The sequence below is a fragment of the Hyla sarda genome, chromosome 1 (assembly GCF_029499605.1).
Source record: "Hyla sarda isolate aHylSar1 chromosome 1, aHylSar1.hap1, whole genome shotgun sequence".
Taxonomy (NCBI): Eukaryota; Metazoa; Chordata; class Amphibia; order Anura; family Hylidae; genus Hyla; species Hyla sarda.
In genome coordinates this window covers 275,209,050-275,230,966 of record NC_079189.1, presented here as the reverse complement: position 1 = coordinate 275,230,966, position 21,917 = coordinate 275,209,050, and the positions used below count along the sequence as shown (strand labels likewise).

The window sequence follows — 21,917 nt, the reverse complement described above, 5'->3', positions numbered from 1 at the left end:
GCATTTAAGCATCAATAAATCCTTTTCGGAATCGGAACCGGAACGGAAGGCGGCAACAGAGCAAAATGTCAACGGCAACCGGGATTCCCAGCCAGTCTCCCATGCCAGTACTTACCGGGCCCTAAGCTGGGTAGCAGTCTGCAATCTGACGAGAGCAGGCGCGTTCAGCTTAGGATGGCCGTTGACATCTTCATGCGTTGTATATTGTGGATTTAAGCATCAATAAATCCTTTTCCGAATCGGAGCGGAAGGCGGCAACAGATTAAAATGTCAACTGCACCCAGGATTCAAGCCAGTCTCCCATGCTTGTACTTACCAGGCCCTAAGCTGGGTAGGAGTCTGCGATCTGACGAGAGCAGGCACGTTCAGCTTAGGATGGCTGTTGACAGCTTCACACTTTGTATACTGTGGATTTAAGCATCAATAAATAATTTTCGGAATCGGAGCAAAATGTCAACTGCACTCGGGATTCCCAGCCAGTCTCCCATGCTGGTACTTACCAGGCCCGAAGCTGGGCAGCAGTCTGCGATCTGACGAGAACAGGCGCATTCAGCTTAGGATGGCCGTAGACATCTTCACACCCTGTATACTGTGGATTTAAGCATCAATAAATCCTTTTCGGAATCAGAGCGTAAGGCGGCAACAGAGCAAAATGTCAATGACACCTGGGATTCCCAGCCAGTCTCCCATGCTGGTACTTACCGGGCCCTAAGCTGGTTAGCAGTCTGCAATCTGACGAGAACAGGCGCGTTCAGCTTAGGATGGCCGTTGACAGCTTCTCGCCCTTTATACTGTGCATTTAAGCATCAATAAATCCTTTTCGGGATCGGAACGGAAGGCGGCAACAGAGCAAAATGTCAACGGCAGCCGGGATTCCCAGCCAGTGTCCCATGCCGGTACTTACCGGGCCCTAAGATCTGTACCAGTCTGCGATCTGACGAGAGCAGGCGCGTTCAGCTTAGGATGGCCGTTGACAGCTTCACGCCCTTTATACTGTGCATTTAAGCATCAATAAATCCTTTTCCGAATCGGAGCGGAAGGCGGCAACAGATTAAAATGTTAACTGCACCCGGGATTCCCAGCCAGTCTCCCATGCTGGTACTTACCAGGCCCTAAGCTGGGTAGCAGTCTGCGCTCTGACGAGAGCAGGCGCGTTCAGCTTAGGATGGCCGTTAACAGCTTCACACTTTGTATACTGTGGATTTAAGCATCAATAAATATTTTTATTAATCGGAGAGGAAGGCGGCAACAGAGCAAAATGTCAATGGCACCTTGGCTTGCCAGCCAGTCTCCCACGCCGGTATCTGCCGGGCAGCAGTCTGCGATCTGAGGAGAGCAGACATGTTCAGCTTAGGATGGCCGTTGACAGCTTCACACCCTGTATATTGTGGATTTAAGCATGAATAAATCCTTTTCCGAATCGGAGCGGAAGGCGGCAACAGATTAAAATGTCAACTGCACCCGGGATTCCAGACAGTCTACCATGCTGGTACTTACCAGGCCCTAAGCTGGGTAGCAGTCTGTGATCTGACGAGAGAAAGCGTGCAGCTTAGGATGGCCGTTGACAGCTTCACACTTTGTATACTGTGGATTTAAGCATCAATAAATAATTTTCGGAATCGGAGCAGAAACAGAGCAAAATGTCAACTGCACCCGGGATTCCCAGCCAGTCTCCCATGCTGGTACTTACCAGGCCAGAAGCTGGGTAGCAGTCTGAGAACAGGCACATTCAGCTTAGGATGGCCGTTGACAGCTTCACACCCTGTGTATTGTGTATTTAAGCATCAATAAATCCTTTTTCCGAATAGGAGCGGAAGGCGGCAACAGATTAAAATGTCAACTGCACCCGGGATTCCCAGCCAGTCTCCCATGCTGGTACTTACCAGACCCTAAGCTGGGTAGCAGTCTGCGATCTGAAGAGAGCAGGCGCGTTCAGCTTAGGATGACCGTTGACAGCTTCACAATTTGTATACTGTGGATTTAAGCATCAATAAATAATTTTCGGAATCGGAGCAGAAACAGAGCAAAATGTCAACTGCACCCGGGATTCCCAGCCAGTCTCCCATGCTGGTACTTACCAGGCCCGAAGCTGGGTAGCAGTCTGCGATTTGACGAGAACAGGTGCATTCAGCTTAGGATGGCCGTTGACAGCTTCTCGCCCATTATACTGTGCATTTAAGCATCAATAAATCCTTTTCGGAATCGGAACGGAAGGCGGCAACAGAGCAAAATGTCAACGGCAGCCGGGATTCCCAGCCAGTGTCCCATGCCGGTACTTACCGGGCCCTAAGATCTGTACCAGTCTGCGATCTGACAAGAGCAGGCGCGTTAAGCTTAGGATGGCCGTCAACAGCTTCACACCTTGTATACTGTGGATTTAAGCATCAATAAATTATTTTCGGAATCGGAGCGGAAGGAAGCAATAGAGCAAAATGTCAACGGCACCTGGGATTCCCAGCCAGTCTCCCATGCCAGTACTTACCGGGCCCTAAGCTGGGTAGCAGTCTGCGATCTGACGAGAGCAGGCGCGTTCAGCTTAGGATGGCCATTGACAGCTTCATGCTTTTTATACTGTGCATTTAAGCATCAATAAATCCTTTTCGGAATCGGAGAGGAAGGCGGCAACAGAGCAAAATGTCAATAGCACCTTGGATTGCCAGCCAGTCTCCCATGCCCGTACTTGCCGGGCAGCAGTCTGCGATCTGACAAGAACAGGCACATTCAGCTTAGGATAGCCGTAGAAGGCTTCACACCCTGTATACTGTGGATTTAAGCATCAATAAATCCTTTTTGGAATCGAAGCGGAAGGCGGTTACAGAGCAAAATGTCAACAACACCTGGGATTCCCAGCCAGTCTCCCATGCTGGTACTTACCGGGCCCTAAGCTGGGTAGCAGTCTGCAATCTGACGAGAGCAGGCGCGTTAAGCTTAGGATGGCCGTCGACAGCTTCACACCTTGTATACTGTGGATTTAAGCATCAATAAATTCTTTTCGGAATCGGAGCCGAAGGCAGCAATAGAGCAAAATATCAACGGCACCCGGGATTGCCAGCCAGTCTCCCATGCCAGTACTTACCGGGCCCTAAGCTGGGTAGCAGTCTGCAATCTGACGAGAGCAGGCGCGTTCAGCTTAGGATGGCCGTTGACATCTTCATGACTTGTATACTGTGGATTTAAGCATCAATAAATATTTTTTTTAATATGAGCGGAAGGCAGCAATAGAGCAAAATGTCAACGGCACCTGGGATTCCCAGCCAGTCTCCCATGCCAGTACTTACCGGGCCCTAAGCTGGGTAGCAGTCTGCGATCTGACGAGAGCAGGCGCGTTCAGCTTAGGATGGCCATTGACAGCTTCATGCTTTTTATACTGTGCATTTAAGCATCAATAAATCCTTTTCGGAATCGGAGAGGAAGGCGGCAACAGAGCAAAATGTCAATAGCACCTTGGATTGCCAGCCAGTCTCCCATGCCCGTACTTGCCGGGCCGCAGTCTGCGATCTGACAAGAACAGGCACATTCAGCTTAGGATAGCCGTAGAAGGCTTCACACCCTGTATACTGTGGATTTAAGCATCAATAAATCCTTTTTGGAATCGAAGCGGAAGGCGGTTACAGAGCAAAATGTCAACAACACCTGGGATTCCCAGCCAGTCTCTAATGCTGGTACTTACCGGGCCCTAAGCTGGGTAGCAGTAGGCAATCTGACGAGAGCAGGCGCGTTAAGCTTAGGATGGCCGTCGACAGCTTCACACCTTGTATACTGTGGATTTAAGCATCAATAAATTCTTTTCGGAATCGGAGCCGAAGGCAGCAATAGAGCAAAATATCAACGGCACCCGGGATTGCCAGCCAGTCTCCCATGCCAGTACTTACCGGGCCCTAAGCTGGGTAGCAGTCTGCGATCTGACGAGAGCAGGCGCGTTCAGCTTAGGATGGCCGTTGACATCTTCATGCCTTGTATACTGTGGATTTAAGCATCAATAAATATTTTTTTTAATCGGAGAGGAAGGCGGCAACAGATCAAAATGTCAATAGCACCTTGGATTGCCAGCCAGTCTCCCATGCCCGTACTTGCCGGGCAGCAGTCTGCGATCTGACAAGAACAGGCACATTCAGCTTAGGATAGCCGTAGACGGCTTCACACCCTGTATATTGTGGATTTAAGCATCAATAAATCCTTTTCGGAATCGGAGCAAAATGTCTACAGAGCTACAGAGCAAAATGTCAACAACACCTGAGATTCCCAGCCAGTCTCCCATGCTGGTACTTACCGGGCCCTAAGCTGGGTAGCAGTCTGCGATCTGACGAGAGCAGGCGCGTTCAGCTTAGGATGGCCGTTGACAGCTTCACACTTTGTATACTGTGCATTTAAGCATCAATAAATCCTTTTCGGAATCGGAACGGAAGGCGGCAACAGAGCAAAATGTCAACTGCACCCGGGATTCCCAGCCAGTCTCCCATGCCGGTACTTACTGGGCCCTAAGCTGGGTAGCAGTCTGCGATCTGACGAGAGCAGGCGCGTTCAGCTTAGGATGGCCGTTGACATCTTCACACCTTGTATATTGTGGATTTAAGCATCAATAAATATTTTTTTAATCGGAAAGGAAGGCGGCAATAGAGCAAAATGTCAATGGCACCTTGGATTGCCAGCCAGTCTCTCATGACGGTAACTGCCGGGCAGCAGTCTGCGATCTGAGGAGAGCAGGCACGTTCAGGCTTAGGATGGCCGTTGACAGCGTCACACCCTGTATATTGTGGATTTAAGCATCAATAAATCCTTTTCGAAATCGGAACGGAAGGCGGCAACAGAGCATAATGTCAACTGCACCCGGGATTCCCAGCCAGTCTCCCATGCCGGTACTTACTGGGCCCTAAGCTGGGTAGCAGTCTGCGATCTGACGAGAGCAGGCGCGTTCAGCTTAGGATGGCCATTGACAGCTTCATGATTTTTATACTGTGCATTTAAGCATCAATAAATCCTTTTCGGAATCGGAACGGAAGGCGGCAACAGAGCAAAATGTCATCTGCACCCGGGATTCCCAGCCAGTCTCCCATGCCGGTACTTACTGGGCCCTAAGCTGGGTAGCAGTCTGCGATCTGACGAGAGCAGGCGAGTTCAGCTTAGGATGGCCATTGACAGCTTCATGCTTTTTATACTGTGCATTTAAGCATCAATAAATCCTTTTCGGAATCGGAACGGAAGGCGGCAACAGAGCATAATGTCAACTGCACCCGGGATTCCCAGCCAGTCTCCCATGTCGGTACTTACTGGGCCCTAAGCTGGGTAGCAGTCTGCGATCTGACGAGAGCAGGCGCGTTCAGCTTAGGATGGCCGTTGACATCTTCACGCCTTGTATATTGTGGATTTAAGCATCAATAAATATTTTTATTAATCGAAGTGGAAGGCGGCAACAGAGCAAAATGTCAATGGCACCTTGGATTGCCAGCCAGTCTCCCATGCCGGTAACTGCTGGGCAGCAGTCTGCGATCTGAGGAGAGCAGGCACGTTCAGGCTTAGGATGGCCGTTGACAGCTTCACACCCTGTGTATTGTGGATTTAAGCATCAATAAATCCTTTTCCGAATCGGAGCAGAAGGCGGCAACAGATTAAAATTTCAACTGCTCCCGGGATTCCCAGCCAGTCTCCCATGCCGTTACTTACCGGGCCCTAAGCTGGGTAGCAGTCTGCGATCTGAGGAGAACAGGCACGTTCAGGCTTAGGATGGCCGTTGACAGCTTCACACCCTGTATATTGTGGATTTAAGCATCAATAAATCCTTTTCCGAATCGGAGGGGAAGGCGGCAACAGATTAAAATGTCAACTGCACCCGGGATTCCCAGCCAGTCTCCCATGCTGGTACTTACCAGGCTCTAAGCTGGGTAGCAGTCTGCGATCTGACAAGAACAGGCGCATTCAGCTTAGGATAGCCGTAGACGGCTTCACACCCTGTATATTGTGGATTTAAGCATCAATAAATCCTTTTCGGAATCGGAGCAAAATGTCTACAGAGCTACAGAGCAAAATGTCAACAACACCTGAGATTCCCAGCCAGTCTCCCATGCTGGTACTTACCGGGCCCTAAGATGGGTAGCAGTCTGCGATCTGACGAGAGCAGGCGCGTTCAGCTTAGGATGGCCGTTGACAGCTTCACACTTTGTATACTGTGCATTTAAGCATCAATAAATCCTTTTCGCAATCGGAACGGAAGGCGGCAACAGAGCAAAATGTCAACTGCACCCGGCATTCCCAGCCAGTCTCCCAAGCCGGTACTTACTGGGCCCTAAGCTGGGTAGCAGTCTGCGATCTGACGAGAGCAGGCGCGTTCAGCTTAGGATGGCCGTTGACATCTTCACACCTTGTATATTGTGGATTTAAGCATCAATAACTTTTTTTTAATCGGAGAGGAAGGCGGCAACAGAGCAAAATGTCAATGGCACCTTGGATTGCCAGCCAGTCTCCCATTCCAGTAACTGCCGGGCAGCAGTCTGCGATCTGAGGAGAGCAGGCACGTTCAGGCTTAGGATGGCCGTTGACAGCTTCACACCCTGTATATTGTGGATTTAAGCATCAATAAATCCTTTTCCGAATCGGAGGGGAAGGCGGCAACAGATTAAAATGTTAACTGCACCCGGGATTCCCAGCCAGTCTCCCATGCTGGTACTTACCAGGCTCCAAGCTGGGTAGCAGTCTGCGATCTGACGAGAGCAGGCGCGTTCAGCTTAGGATGGCCGTTGACAGCTTCACACTTTGTATACTGTGGATTTAAGCATCAATAAATAATTTTCGGAATCGGAGCAGAATGTCAACTGCACCCGGGATTCCCAGCCAGTCTCCCATGCTGGTACTTACCAGGCCCGAAGCTGGGTAGCAGTCTGCGATCTGACGAGAACAGGCGCATTCAGCTTAGGATGGCCGTAGACATCTTCACACCCTGTATACTGTGGAGTTAAGCATCAATAGATCTTTTTCGGAATAGGAGCGTAAGGCGGCAACAGAGCAAAATGTCAACGACACCTGGGATTCCCAGCCAGTCTCCCATGCTGGTACTTACCGGGCCCTAAGCTGGGTAGCAGTCTGCGATCTGACGAGAGCAGGCGCGTTCAGCTTAGGATGGCCGTTGACAGCTTCGCGCCCTTTATACTGTGCATTTAAGCATCAATAAATCCTTTTCCGAATCTGAGCGGAAGGCGGCAACAGATTAAAATGTCAAATGCACCCGGGATTCCCAGCCGGTCTCCCATGCTGGTACTTACCAGGCCCTAAGCTGGGTAGCAGTCTGCGATCTGACGAGAGCAGGTGCGTTCAGCTTAGGATGGCCGTTGATAGCTTCTCGCCCTTTATACTGTGCATTTAAGCATCAATAAATCCTTTTCGGAATCGGAACGTAAGGCGGCAACAGAGCAAAATGTCAACAGCAGACGGGATTCCCAGCCAGTGTCCCATGCCGGTACTTACCGGGCCCTAAGATCTGTACCAGTTTGCGATCTGACGAGAGCAGGCGCGTTAAGCTTAGGATGGCCATCGACAGCTTCACACCCTGTATACTGTGAATTTAAGCATCAATAAATTATTTTCGGAATCGGAGCGGAGGGCAGCAATAGAGCAAAGTGTCAACGGCACCTGGGATTCCCAGCCAGTCTCCCATGCCAGTACTTACCGGGCCCTAAACTGGGTAGCAGTTTGCAAGGCGGCTACAGAGCAAAATGTCAACAACACCTGGGATTCCCAGCCAGTCTCCCATGCTGGTACTTACCGGGCCCTAAGCTGGGTAGCAGTCTGCGATCTGACGAGAGCAGGTGCGTTCAGCTTAGGATGGCCGTTGATAGCTTCTCGCCCTTTATACTGTGGATTTAAGCATCAATAAATTCTTTTCGAAATCGGAGCGGAAGGCAGAAATAGAGCAAAATGTCGACGGCACCCGGGATTCCCAGCCAGTCTCCCATGCCAGTACTTACCGGGCCCTAAGCTGGGTAGCAGTCTGCGATCTGACGAGAGCAGGCGCGTTCAGCTTAGGATGGCCATTGACAGCTTCATGCTTTTTATACCGTGCATTTAAGCATCAATAAATCCTTTTCGGAATCGGAGAGGAAGGCGGCAACAGAGCAAAATGTCAATAGCACCTTGGATTGCCAGCCAGTCTCCCATGCCCGTACTTGCCGGGCAGCAGTCTGCGATCTGACAAGAACAGGCACATTCAGCTTAGGATAGCCGTAGACGGCTTCACACCCTGTATACTGTGGATTTAAGCATCAATAAATCCTTTTCGGAATCGGAGCGGAAGGCGGCTACAGAGCAAAATGTCAACAACACCTGGGATTCCCAGCCAGTCTCCCATGCTGGTACTTACCGGGCCCTAAGCTGGGTAGCAGTCTGCAATCTGACGAGAGCAGGCGAGTTCAGCTTAGGATGGCCGTTGACATCTTCACACCTTGTATATTGTGGATTTAAGCATCAATAAATATTTTTATTAATCGGAGAGGAAGGCGGCAACAGAGCAAAATGTCAATGGCACCTTGGATTGCCAGCCAGTCTCCCATGCCGGTAACTGCCGGGCAGCAGTCTGCGATCTGAGGAGAGCAGGCACGTTTAGGCTTAGGATGGCCGTTGACAGCTTCACACCCTGTATATTGTGGATTTAAGCATCAATAAATCCTTTTCGGAATCGGAGCGGAAGGCCGCAACAGAACAGAATGTCAACGACACCTGGGATTCCCAGCCAGTGTCTCATGCCGGTACTTACCGGGCCCTAAGATCTGTACCAGTCTGCGATCTGACGAGAGCAGGCGCGTTAAGCTTAGGATGGCCGTCGACAGCTTCACACCTTGTATACTGTGGATTTAAGCATCAATAAATTATTTTCGGAATCGGAGCGGAAGGCAGCAATAGAGCAAAATGTCAATGGCACCCGGGATTCCCAGCCAGTCTCCCATGCCAGTACATACCGGGCCCTAAGCTGGGTAGCAGTCTGCGATCTGACGAGAGCAGGCGCGTTCAGCTTAGGATGGCCATTGACAGCTTCATGCTTTTTATACTGTGCATTTAAGCATCAATAAATCCTATTCGGAATCGGAGAGGAAGGCGGCAACAGAGCAAAATGTCAATAGCACCTTGGATTGCCAGCCAGTCTCCCATGCCCATACTTGCCGGGCAGCAGTCTGCGATCTGACAAGAACAGGCACATTCAGCTTAGGATAGCCGCAGACGGCTTCACACGCTGTATACTGTGGATTTAAGCATCAATAAATCCTTTTCGGAATCGGAGCGGAAGGCGGCTACAGAGCAAAATGTCAACAACACCTGGGATTCCCAGCCAGTCTCCCATGCTGGTACTTACCGGGCCCTAAGCTGAGTAGCAGTCTGCGATCTGACGAGAGCAGGCACGTTCAGCTTAGGATGGCCGTTGACAGCTTCACGCCCTTTATACTGTGCATTTAAGCATCAATAAATCATTTTCTGAATCGGAGCGGAAGGTGGCAACAGAGCAAAATGTCAACTGCACCCGGGATTCCCAGCCAGTCTCCCATGCCGGTACTTACTGGGCCCTAAGCTGGGTAGCAGTCTGCGATCTGACGAGAGCAGGCGCGTTCAGCTTAGGATGGCCGTTGACATCTTCACGCCTTGTATATTGTGGATTTAAGCATCATTAAATCCTTTTCGGAATCGGAGCAAAATGTCTACAGAGCTACAGAGCAAAATGTCAACAACACCTGAGATTCCCAGCCAGTCTCCCATGCTGGTACTTACCGGGCCCTAAGCTGGGTAGCAGTCTGCGATCTGACGAGAGCAGGCGCGTTCAGCTTAGGATGTCCGTTAACAGCTTCACGCCCTTTATACTGTGCATTTAAGCATCAATAAATCCTTTTCCGAATCGGAGCGGAAGGCGGCAACAGATTAAAATGTCAACTGCACCCGGGATTCCCAGCCAGTGTCCCATGCCGGTACTTACCGGGCTCTAAGATCTGTACCAGTCTGCGATCTGACGAGAGCAGGCGCGTTAAGCTTAGGATGGCTGTCGACAGCTTCACACCTTGTATACTGTGGATTTAAGCATCAATAAATTATTTTCGGAATCGGAGCGGAAGGCAGCAATAGAGCAAAATGTCAACCGGGATTCCCAGCCAGTCTCCCATGCCAGTACTTACCGGGCCCTAAGCTGGGTAGCAGTCTGCGATCTGATGAGAGCAGGCGCGTTCAGCTTAGGATGGCCATTGACAGCTTCATGCTTTTTATACTGTGCATTTAAGCATCAATAAATCCTTTTCGGAATCGGAAAGGAAGGCGGCAACAAAGCAAAATGTAAACTGCACCCGGGCTTCCCAGCCAGTCTCCCATGCCGGTACTTACTGGGCCCTAAGCTGGGTAGCAGTCTGCGATCTGACGAGAGCAGGCGCGTTCAGCTTAGGATGGCCGTTGACATCTTCACACCTTGTATATTGTGGATTTAAGCATCAATAAATATTTTTTTAATCGGAAAGGAAGGCGGCAATAGAGCAAAATGTCAATGGCACCTTGGATTGCCAGTCAGTCTCTCATGACGGTAACTGCCGGGCAGCAGTCTGCGATATGAGGAGAGCAGGCACGTTCAGGCTTAGGATGGCCGTTGACAGCGTCACACCCTGTATATTGTGGATTTAAGCATCAATAAATCCTTTTCGAAATCGGAACGGAAGGCGGCAACAGAGCATAATGTCAACTGCACCCGGGATTCCCAGCCAGTCTCCCATGCCGGTACTTACTGGGCCCTAAGCTGGGTAGCAGTCTGCGATCTGACGAGAGCAGGCGCGTTCAGCTTAGGATGGCCATTGACAGCTTCATGATTTTTATACTGTGCATTTAAGCATCAATAAATCCTTTTCGGAATCGGAACGGAAGGCGGCAACAGAGCAAAATGTCATCTGCACCCGGGATTCCCAGCCAGTCTCCCATGCCGGTACTTACTGGGCCCTAAGCTGGGTAGCAGTCTGCGATCTGACGAGAGCAGGCGAGTTCAGCTTAGGATGGCCATTGACAGCTTCATGCTTTTTATACTGTGCATTTAAGCATCAATAAATCCTTTTCGGAATCGGAACGGAAGGCGGCAACAGAGCATAATGTCAACTGCACCCGGGATTCCCAGCCAGTCTCCCATGCCGGTACTTACTGGGCCCTAAGCTGGGTAGCAGTCTGCGATCTGACGAGAGCAGACGCGTTCAGCTTAGGATGGCCGTTGACATCTTCACGCCTTGTATATTGTGGATTTAAGCATCAATAAATATTTTTATTAATCGAAGTGGAAGGCGGCAACAGAGCAAAATGTCAATGGCACCTTGGATTGCCAGCCAGTCTCCCATGCCGGTAACTGCTGGGCAGCAGTCTGCGATCTGAGGAGAGCAGGCACGTTCAGGCTTAGGATGGCCGTAGACAGCATCACAGCCTGTGTATTGTGGATTTAAGCATCAATAAATCCTTTTCCGAATCGGAGCTGAAGGCGGCAACAGATTAAAATTTCAACTGCACCCGGGATTCCCAGCCAGTCTCCCATGCCGTTACTTACCGGGCCCTAAGCTGGGTAGCAGTCTGCGATCTGACGAGAGCAGGCGCGTTCAGCTTAGGATGGCCGTTGACATCTTCACGCCTTGTATACTGTGGATTTAAGCATCAATAAATTATTTTCGGAATCGGAGCCGAAGGCAGCAATAGAGCAAAATATCAACGGCACCCGGGATTGCCAGCCAGTCTCCCATGCCAGTACTTACCGGGCCCTAAGCTGGGTAGAAGTCTGCGATCTGACGAGAGCAGGCGCGTTCAGCTTAGGATGGCCGTTGACATCTTCATGCCTTGTATACTGTGGATTTAAGCATCAATAAATATTTTTTTTAATCGGAGAGGAAGGCGGCAACAGATCAAAATGTCAATAGCACCTGGGATTCCCAGCCAGTCTCCCATGCTGGTACTTACCGGGCCCTAAGCTGGGTAGCAGTCTGCGATCTGACGAGAGCAGGCGCGTTCAGCTTAGGATGGCCGTTGACAGCTTCATGCCCTTTATACTGTGCATTTAAGCATCAATAAATCCTTTTCCGACTCGGAGCGGAAGGCGGCAACAGATTAAAATGTCAACTGCACCCGGGATTCCCAGCCAGTCTCCCATGCTGGTACTTACCAGACCCTAAGCTGGGTAGCAGTCTGCGATCTGACGAGAGCAGGCGCGTTCAGCTTAGGATGGCCGTTGACAGCTTCAAGCCTTGTATATTGTGGATTTAAGCATCAATAAATATTTTTATTAATCGGAGAGGAAGGCGGCAACAGAGCAAAATGTCAATGGCACCTTGGATTGCCAGCCAGTCTCCCATGCCGGTAACTGCCGGGCAGCAGTCTGCGATCTGAGGAGAGCAGGCACGTTCAGGCTTAGGATGGCCGTTGACAGCTTCACACCCTGTATATTGTGGATTTAAGCATCAATAAATCCTTTTCCGAATCGAAGCGGAAGGCGGCAACAGATTAAAATGTCAACTGCACCCGGGATTCCCAGCCAGTCTCCCATGCTGGTACTTACCAGGCCCTAAGCTGGGTAGCAGTCTGCGATCTGATGAGAGCAGGCGCGTTCAGCTTAGGATGGCCATTGACAGCTTCACACTTTGTATACTGTGGATTTAAGCATCAATAAAAAAATTTCGGAATCGGAGCAGAAACAGAGCAAAATGTCAACTGCACCCGGTATTCCCAGCCAGTCTCCTATGCTGGTACTTACCAGGCCCGAAGCTGGGTAGCAGTCTGCGATCTGACGAGAACAGGCGCATTCAGCTTAGGATGGCCGTAGACATCTTCACACCCTGTATACTGTGGATTTAAGCATCAATAATTCCTTTTAGGAATCGGAGCGGAAGGCGGCAACAGAGCAAAATGTCAACGACACCTGGGATTCCCAGCCAGTCTCCCATGCTGGTACTTACCGGGCCCTAAGCTGGGTAGCAGTCTGCGATCTGACGAGAGCAGGCGCGTTCAGCTTAGGATGGCTGTTGACAGCTTCTCGCCCTTTATACTGTGCATTTAGGCATCAATAAATCCTTTTCGGAATTGGAACGGAAGTCGGCAACAGTGCAAAATGTCAACGGCAGCCGGGATTCCCAGCCAGTGTCCCATGCCGGTACTTACCGGGCCCTAAGATCTGTACCAGTCTGCGATCTGAAGAGAGCAGGCGCGTTAAGCTTAGGATGGCCGTCGACAGCTTCACACCTTGTATACTGTGGATTTAAGCATCAATAAATTATTTTCGGAATCGGAGCGTAAGGCAGCAATAGAGCAAAATATCAACGGCACACGGGATTCCCAGCCAGTCTCCCATGCCAGTACTTACCGGGCCCTAAGCTGGGTAGCAGTCTGCGATCTGACGAGAACAGGCGCGTTCAGCTTAGGATGGCCGTTGACATCTTCACTCTTTGTATACTGTGGATTTAAGCATCAATAAATATTTTTTTTAATCGGAGAGGAAGGCGGCAACAGATCAAAATGTCAATAGCACCTTGGATTGCCAGCCAGTCTCCCATGCCCGTACTTGCCGGGCAGCAGTCTGCGATCTGACAAGAACAGGCACATTCAGCTTAGGATAGCCGTAGAAGGCTTCACACCCTGTATACTGTGGATTTAAGCATCAATAAATCCTTTTTGGAATCGAAGCGGAAGGCGGTTACAGAGCAAAATGTCAACAACACCTGGGATTCCCAGCCAGTCTCCCATGCTGGTACTTACCGGGCGCTAAGCTGGGTAGCAGTCTGCAATCTGACGAGAGCAGGCGCGTTAAGCTTAGGATGGCCGTCGACAGCTTCACACCTTGTATACTGTGGATTTAAGCATCAATAAATTCTTTTCGGAATCGGAGAGGAAGGCAGCAATAGAGCAAAATATCAACGGCACCCGGGATTGCCAGCCAGTCTCCCATGCCAGTACTTACCGGGCCCTAAGCTGGGTAGCAGTCTGCGATCTGACGAGAGCAGGCGCGTTCAGCTTAGGATGGCCGTTGCCATCTTCATGCCTTGTATACTGTGGATTTAAGCATCAATAAATATTTTTTTTAATCGGAGAGGAAGGCGGCAACAGATCAAAATGTCAATAGCACCTTGGATTGCCAGCCAGTCTCCCATGCCCGTACTTGCCGGGCAGCAGTCTGCGATCTGACAAGAACAGGCGCATACAGCTTAGGATAGCCGTAGACGGCTTCACACCCTGTATATTGTGGATTTAAGCATCAATAAATCCTTTTCGGAATCGGAGCAAAATGTCTACAGAGCTACAGAGCAAAATGTCAACAACACCTGAGATTCCCAGCCAGTCTCCCATGCTGGTACTTACCGGGCCCTAAGCAGGGTAGCAGTCTGCGATCTGACGAGAGCAGGCGCGTTCAGCTTAGGATGGCCGTTGACAGCTTCACACTTTGTATACTGTGCATTTAAGCATCAATAAATCCTTTTCGGAATCGGAACGGAAGGCGGCAACAGAGCAAAATGTCAACTGCACCCGGGATTCCCAGCCAGTCTCCCATGCCGGTACTTACTGGGCCCTAAGCTGGGTAGCAGTCTGCGATCTGACGAGAGCAGGCGCGTTCAGCTTAGGATGGCCGTTGACATCTTCACGCCTTGTATATTGTGGATTTAAGCATCAATAAATATTTTTTTAATCGGAGAGGAAGGCGGCAACGGAGCAAAATGTCAATGGCACCTTGGATTGCCAGCCAGTCTCCCATGCCAGTAACTGCCGGGCAGCAGTCTGCGATCTGAGGAGAGCAGGCACGTTCAGGCTTAGGATGACCGTTGACAGCTTCACACCCTGTATATTGTGGATTTAAGCATCAATAAATCCTTTTCCGAATCGGAGGGGAAGGCGGCAACAGATTAAAATGTCAACTGCACCAGGGATTCCCAGCCAGTCTCCCATGCTGGTACTTACCAGGCTCTAAGCTGGGTAGCAGTCTGCGATCTGACAAGAACAGGCGCATTCAGCTTAGGATAGCCGTAGACGGCTTCACACCCTGTATATTGTGGATTTAAGCATCAATAAATCCTTTTCGGAATCGGAGCTAAATGTCTACAGAGCTACAGAGCAAAATGTCAACAACACCTGAGATTCCCAGCCAGTCTCCCATGCTGGTACTTACCGGGCCCTAAGCTGGGTAGCAGTCTGCGATCTGACGAGAGCAGGCGCGTTCAGCTTAGGATGGCCGTTGACAGCTTCACACTTTGTATACTGTGCATTTAAGCATCAATAAATCCTTTTCGGAATCGGAACGGAAGGCGGCAACAGAGCAAAATGTCAACTGCACCCGGGATTCCCAGCCAGTCTCCCATGCCGGTACTTACTGGGCCCTAAGCTGGGTAGCAGTCTGCGATCTGACGAGAGCAGGCGCGTTCAGCTTAGGATGGCCGTTGACATCTTCACGCCTTGTATATTGTGGATTTAAGCATCAATAAATATTTTTTTAATCGGAGAGGAAGGCGGCAACAGAGCAAAATGGCAATGGCACCTTGGATTGCCAGCCAGTCTCCCATGCCAGTAACTGCCGGGCAGCAGTCTGCGATCTGACGAGAGCAGGCGCGTTCAGCTTAGGATGGCCGTTGACAGCTTCACACTTTGTATACTGTGCATTTAAGCATCAATAAATCCTTTTCGGAATCGGAACGGAAGGCGGCAACAGATTAAAATGTCAACTGCACCCGGGATTCCCAGCCAGTCTCCCATGCTGGTACTTACCAGGCTCCAAGCTGGGTAGCAGTCTGCGATCTGACGAGAGCAGGCGCGTTCAGCTTAGGATGGCCGTTGACAGCTTCACACTTTGTATACTGTGGATTTAAGCATCAATAAATAATTTTCGGAATCGGAGGAGAATGTCAACTGCACCCGGGATTCCCAGCCAGTCTCCCATGCTGGTACTTACCAGGCCCGAAGCTGGGTAGCAGTCTGCGATCTGTCGAGAACAGGCGCATTCAGCTTAGGATGGCCGTAGACATCTTCACACCCTGTATACTGTGGATTTAAGCATCAATAAATCTTTTTCGGAATAGGAGCGTAAGGCGGCAACAGAGCAAAATGTCAACGACACCTGGGATTCCCAGCCAGTCTCCCATGCTGGTACTTACCGGGCCCTAAGCTGGGTAGCAGTCTGCGATCTGACGAGAGTAGGCGCGTTCAGCTTAGGATGGCCGTTGACAGCTTCATGCCCTTTATACTGTGCATTTAAGCATCAATAAATCCTTTTCCGACTCGGAGCGGAAGGCGGCAACAGATTAAAATGTCAACTGCACCCGGGATTCCCAGCCAGTCTCCCATGCTGGTACTTACCAGGCCATAAGCTGGGTAGCAGTCTGCGATCTGACGAGAGGAGGCGCGTTCAGCTTAGGATGGCCGTTGACAGCTTCACGCCTTGTATATTGTGGATTTAAGCATCAATAAATATTTTTATTAATCGGAGAGGAAGGCGGCAACAGAGCAAAATGGCAATGGCACCTTGGATTGCCAGCCAGTCTCCCATGCCGGTAACTGCCGGGCAGCAGTCTGCGATCTGAGGAGAGCAGGCACGTTCAGGCTTAGGATGGCCGTTGACAGCTTCACACCCTGTATATTGTGGATTTAAGCATCAATAAATCCTTTTCCGAATCGGAGCGGAAGGCGGCAACAGATTAAAATGTCAACTGCACCCGGGATTCCCAGCCAGTCCCCCATGCTGGTACTTACCAGGCCCTAAGCTGGGTAGCAGTCTGCGATCTGACGAGAGCAGGCGCATTTAGCTTAGGATGGCCATTGACAGCTTCACACTTTGTATACTGTGGATTTAAGCATCAATAAATAATTTTCGGAATCGGAGCAGAAACAGAGCAAAATGTCAACTGCACTCGGGATTCCCAGCCAGTCTCCCACGCTGGTACTTACCAGGCCCGAAGCTGGGTAGCAGTCTGCGATCTGACGAGAACATGCGCATTCAGCTTAGGATGGCCGTAGACATCTTCACACCCTGTATACTGTGGATTTAAGCATCAATAAATCCTTTTCGGAATCGGAGCGGAAAGCGGCAACAGAGCAAAATGTCAACGACACCTGGGATTCCCATCCAGTCTCCCATGCTGGTACTTACCAGGCCCTAAGCTGGGTAGCAGTCTGCAATCTGACGAGAGCAGGCGCGTTCAGCTTAGGATGGCCGTTGACAGCTTCTCGCCCTTTATACTGTGCATTTGAGCATCAATAAATCCTTTTCGGAATCGGAACGGAAGGCGGCAACAGAGCAAAATGTCAACAGCAGCCGAGATTCCCAGCCAGTGTCCCATGCCGGTACTTACCGGGCCCTAAGATCTGTACCAGTCTGCGATCTGACGAGAGCAGGCGCGTTAAGCTTAGGATGGCCGTTGACAGCTTCACACTTTGTATACTGTGCATTTAAGCATCAATAAATCCTTTTCGGAATCGGAGCGGAAGGCAGCAATAGAGCAAAATGTCAACGGCAACCGGGATTCTCAACCAGTCTCCCATGCCAGTACTTACCGGGCCCTAAGCTGGGCAGCAGTCTGCGATCTGACGAGAGCAGGCGCGTTCAGCTTAGGATGGCCTTTGACAGCTTTATGCTTTTTATACTGTGGATTTAAGCATCAATAAATCGTTTTCGGAATCGGAACGGAAGGTGGCAACAGAGCAAAATGTCAACTGCACCCGGGATTCCCAGACAGTCTCCCATGCCGGTACTTACTGGGCCCTAAGCTGGGTAGCAGTCTGCGATATGACGAGAGCAGGCGCGTTCAGCTTAGGATGGCCGTTGACAGCTTCACACCTTGTATACTGTGCATTTAGGCATCAATAAATCCTTTTCGGAATTGGAATGGAAGGCGGCAACAGAGCAAAATGTCAACGGCAGCCGGGATTCCCAACCAGTGTCCCATGCCGGTACTTACCGGGCCCTAAGATCTGTACCAGTCTGCGATCTGACGAGAGCAGGCGCGTTAAGCTTAGGATGGCCGTCGACAGCTTCACACCTTGTATACTGTGGATTTAAGCATCAATAAATTCTTTTCGGAATCGGAGCAGAAGGCAGCAATAGAGCAAAATATCAACGGCACCCGGGATTCCCAGCCAGTCTCCCATGCCAGTACTTACCGGGCCCTAAGCTGGGTAGCAGTCTGCGATCTGACGAGAGCAGGCGCGTTCAGCTTAGGATGGCCGTTGACATCTTAACGCCTTGTATACTGTGGATTTAAGCATCAATAAATATTTTTTTTAATCGGAGAGGAAGGCGGCAACAGATCAAAATGTCAATAGCACCTTGGATTGGCAGCAAGTCTCCCATGCCCGTACTTGCCGGGCAGCAGTCTGCGATCTGACGAGAGCAGGCGCGTTCAGCTTAGGATGGCCGTTGACATCTTCACGCCTTGTATATTGTGGATTTAAGCATCAATAAATCCTTTTCGGAATCGGAGCAAAATGTCTACAGAGCTACAGAGCAAAATTTCAACAACACCTGAGATTCCCAGCCAGTCTCCCATGCTGGTACTTACCGGGCCCTAAGCTGGGTAGCAGTCTGCGATCTGACGAGAACAGGCGCATTCAGCTTAGGATGGCCGTAGACATCTTCACACCCTGTATACTGTGGATTTAAGCATCAATAAATCCTTTTCGGAATCGGAGCGTAAGGCGGCAACAGAGCAAAATGTCAACGGCAGCCGGGATTCCCAGCCAGTGTCCCATGCCGGTACTTACCGGGCCCTAAGATCTGTACCAGTCTGCGATCTGACGAGAGCAGGCGCGTTCAGCTTAGGATGGCCGTTTACAGCTTCTCGCCCTTTATACTGTGCATTTAAGCATCAATAAATCATTTTCGGAATCGGAACGGAAGGCGGCAACAGAGCAAAATGTCAACGGCAGCCGGGATTCCCAGCCAGTGTCTCATGCCGGTACTTACCGGGCCCTAAGATCTGTACCAGTCTGCGATCTGACGAGAGCAGGCGCGTTAAGCTTAGGATGGCCGTCGACAGCTTCACACCTTGTATACTGTTGATTTAAGCATCAATAAATTATTTTCGGAATCGGAGCGGAGGGCAGCAATAGAGCAAAATGTCAACGGCACCTGGGATTCCCAGCCAGTCTCCCATGCCAGTACTTACCGGGCCCTAAGCTGGGTAGCAATCTGCGATCTGACGAGAGCAGGCGCGTTCAGCTTAGGATGGCCATTGACAGCTTCATGCTTTTTATACTGTGCATTTAAGCATCAATAAATCCTTTTCGGAATCGGAGAGGAAGGCGGCAACAGAGCAAAATGTCAATAGTTCCTTGGATTGCCAGCCAGTCTCCCATGCCCGTACTTGCCGGGCAGCAGTCTGCAATCTGACAAGAACAGGCACATTCAGCTTAGGATAGACAAAGACGGCTTCACACCCTGTATACTGTGGATTTAAGCATCAATAAATCCTTTTCGGAATCGAAGCGGAAGGCGGCTACAGAGCAAAATGTCAACGGCAGCCGGGATTCCCAGGCAGTCTCCCATGCTGGTACTTACCAGGCCCGAAGCTGGGTAGCAGTCTGCGATCTGACGAGAACAGGCGCATTCAGCTTAGGATGGCCGTAGACATCTTCACACCCTGTATACTGTGAATTTAAGCATCAATAAATCCTTTTCGGAATCGGAGCGGAAGGCGGCAACAGAACAAAATGTCAACGACACCTGGGATTCCCAGCCAGTCTCCCATGCTGGTACTTACCGGGCCCTAAGCTGTGTAGCAGTCTGCGATCTGACGAGAGCAGGCTCGTTCAGCTTAGGATGGCCGTTGACAGCTTCTCGCCCTTTATACTGTGCATTTAAGCATCAATAAATCCTTTTCGGAATCGGAACAGAAGGCGGCAACAGAGAAAAATGTCAACGGCAGCCGGGATTCCCATCCAGTGTCTCATGCCGGTACTTACCGGGCCCTAAGATCTGTACCAGTCTGCGATCTGACGAGAGCAGGCGCGTTAAGCTTAGGATGGCCGTCGACAGCTTCACACCTTGTATACTGTGGATTTAAGCATCAATAAATTATTTTCGGAATCAGAGCGGAAGGCGGCAACAGAGCAAAATGTCAACAACACCTGGGATTCCCAGCCAGTCTCCCATGCTGGTACTTACCGGGCCCTAAGCTGGGTAGCAGTCTGCGATCTGACAAGAGCAGGCGCCTTCAGCTTAGGATGGCCGTTGACAGCTTCACATTTTGTATACTGTGGATTTAAGCATCAATAAATAATTTTCGGAATCGGAGCAGAAACTGAGCAAAATGTCAACTGCACCCGGGATTCCCAGCCAGTCTCCCATGCTGGTACTTACCCGTCCCGAAGCTGGGAAGCAGTCTGCGATCTGACGAGAACAGGCGCATTCAGCTTAGGATGGCCGTAGACATCTTCACACCCTGTATACTGTGGATTTAAGCATCAATAAATCCTTTTCGGAATCGGAGCGTAAGGCGGCAACAGAGCAAAATGTCAACGGCAGCCGGGATTCCCAGCCAGTGTCCCATGCCGGTACTTACCGGGCCCTAAGATCTGTACCAGTCTGCGATCTGACGAGAGCAGGCGCGTTCAGCTTAGGATGGCCGTTTACAGCTTCTCGCACTTTATACTGTGCATTTAAGCATCAATAAATCCTTTTCGGAATCGGAACGGAAGGCGGCAACAGAGCAAAATGTCAACGGCAGCCGGGATTCCCAGCCAGTGTCTCATGCCGGTACTTACCGGGCCCTAAGATCTGTACCAGTCTGCGATCTGACGAGAGCAGGCGCGTTAAGCTTAGGATGGCCGTCGACAGCTTCACACCTTGTATACTGTTGATTTAAGCATCAATAAATTATTTTCGGAATCGGAGCGGAGGGCAGCAATAGAGCAAAATGTCAACGGCACCTGGGATTCCCAGCCAGTCTCCCATGCCAGTACTTACCGGGCCCTAAGCTGGGTAGCAATCTGCGATCTGACGAGAGCAGGCGCGTTCAGCTTAGGATGGCCATTGACAGCTTCATGCTTTTTATACTGTGCATTTAAGCATCAATAAATCCTTTTCGGAATCGGAGAGGAAGGCTGCAACAGAGCAAAATGTCAATAGTTCCTTGGATTGCCAGCCAGTCTCCCATGCCCGTACTTGCCGGGCAGCAGTCTGCAATCTGACAAGAACAGGCACATTCAGCTTAGGATAGACAAAGACGGCTTCACACCCTGTATACTGTGGATTTAAGCATCAATAAATCCTTTTCGGAATCGAAGCGGAAGGCGGCTACAGAGCAAAATGTCAACAACACCTGGGATTCCCAGCCAGTCTCCCATGCTGGTACTTACCGGGCCCTAAGCTGGGTAGCAGTCTACAATCTGACGAGAGCAGGCGCTTTCAGCTTAGGATGGCCGTAGACACCTTCACACCCTGTATACTGTGGATTTAAGCATCAATAAATCCTTTTCGGAATCGGAGCGGATGGCGGCAACAGAACAAAATGTCAACGACACCTGGGATTCCCAGCCAGTCTCCCATGCTGGTACTTACCTGGCCCTAAGCTGGGTAGCAGTCTGCGATCTGACGAAAGCAGGCGCGTTCAGCTTAGGATGGCCGTTTACAGCTTCTCGCCCTTTATACTGTGCATTTAAGCATCAATAAATCCTTTTCGGAATCGGAACGGAAGGAGGCAACAGAGCAAAATGTCAACGGCAGCCGGGATTCCCAGCCAGTGTCTCATGCCGGTACTTACCGGGCCCTAAGATCTGTACCAGTCTGCGATCTGACGAGAGCAGGCGCGTTAAGCTTAGGATGGCCGTCGACAGCTTCACACCTTGTATACTGTGGATTTAAGCATCAATAAATACTTTTCGGAATCGGAGCGGAAGGCAGCAATAGAGCAAAATGTCAACGGCACCCGGGATTCCCAGCCAGTCTCCCATGCCAGTACTTACTGGGCCCT

The 21,917-nt window shown here is 50.4% G+C and overlaps 19 pseudogenes; all 19 read right to left on the bottom strand.

The window, feature by feature from the left end:
• Positions 1–66: 66 nt before the first annotated feature.
• Positions 67–186, bottom strand: LOC130352296 (5S ribosomal RNA; annotated as a pseudogene).
• Positions 187–653: 467 nt separating this feature from the next.
• On the bottom strand, positions 654–773 carry LOC130352978 (5S ribosomal RNA; annotated as a pseudogene).
• A 1,660-nt stretch (positions 774–2,433) lies between these two features.
• LOC130347773 (5S ribosomal RNA) lies at positions 2,434–2,553 on the bottom strand (annotated as a pseudogene).
• A 676-nt stretch (positions 2,554–3,229) lies between these two features.
• LOC130347654 (5S ribosomal RNA) lies at positions 3,230–3,349 on the bottom strand (annotated as a pseudogene).
• Positions 3,350–4,221: 872 nt separating this feature from the next.
• Positions 4,222–4,341, bottom strand: LOC130334688 (5S ribosomal RNA; annotated as a pseudogene).
• A 2,661-nt stretch (positions 4,342–7,002) lies between these two features.
• On the bottom strand, positions 7,003–7,122 carry LOC130314696 (5S ribosomal RNA; annotated as a pseudogene).
• A 582-nt stretch (positions 7,123–7,704) lies between these two features.
• LOC130327503 (5S ribosomal RNA) lies at positions 7,705–7,824 on the bottom strand (annotated as a pseudogene).
• Positions 7,825–7,906: 82 nt separating this feature from the next.
• On the bottom strand, positions 7,907–8,026 carry LOC130347588 (5S ribosomal RNA; annotated as a pseudogene).
• Positions 8,027–8,893: 867 nt separating this feature from the next.
• LOC130336418 (5S ribosomal RNA) lies at positions 8,894–9,013 on the bottom strand (annotated as a pseudogene).
• A 272-nt stretch (positions 9,014–9,285) lies between these two features.
• On the bottom strand, positions 9,286–9,405 carry LOC130336103 (5S ribosomal RNA; annotated as a pseudogene).
• Positions 9,406–11,888: 2,483 nt separating this feature from the next.
• On the bottom strand, positions 11,889–12,008 carry LOC130334915 (5S ribosomal RNA; annotated as a pseudogene).
• A 475-nt stretch (positions 12,009–12,483) lies between these two features.
• LOC130352193 (5S ribosomal RNA) lies at positions 12,484–12,603 on the bottom strand (annotated as a pseudogene).
• A 2,475-nt stretch (positions 12,604–15,078) lies between these two features.
• LOC130334677 (5S ribosomal RNA) lies at positions 15,079–15,198 on the bottom strand (annotated as a pseudogene).
• Positions 15,199–17,049: 1,851 nt separating this feature from the next.
• Positions 17,050–17,169, bottom strand: LOC130352345 (5S ribosomal RNA; annotated as a pseudogene).
• Positions 17,170–18,059: 890 nt separating this feature from the next.
• On the bottom strand, positions 18,060–18,179 carry LOC130318105 (5S ribosomal RNA; annotated as a pseudogene).
• An 884-nt stretch (positions 18,180–19,063) lies between these two features.
• Positions 19,064–19,183, bottom strand: LOC130350559 (5S ribosomal RNA; annotated as a pseudogene).
• Positions 19,184–19,455: 272 nt separating this feature from the next.
• LOC130352174 (5S ribosomal RNA) lies at positions 19,456–19,575 on the bottom strand (annotated as a pseudogene).
• An 82-nt stretch (positions 19,576–19,657) lies between these two features.
• On the bottom strand, positions 19,658–19,777 carry LOC130330099 (5S ribosomal RNA; annotated as a pseudogene).
• A 1,085-nt stretch (positions 19,778–20,862) lies between these two features.
• Positions 20,863–20,982, bottom strand: LOC130350438 (5S ribosomal RNA; annotated as a pseudogene).
• Between the last annotated feature and the right edge of the window lie 935 nt (positions 20,983–21,917).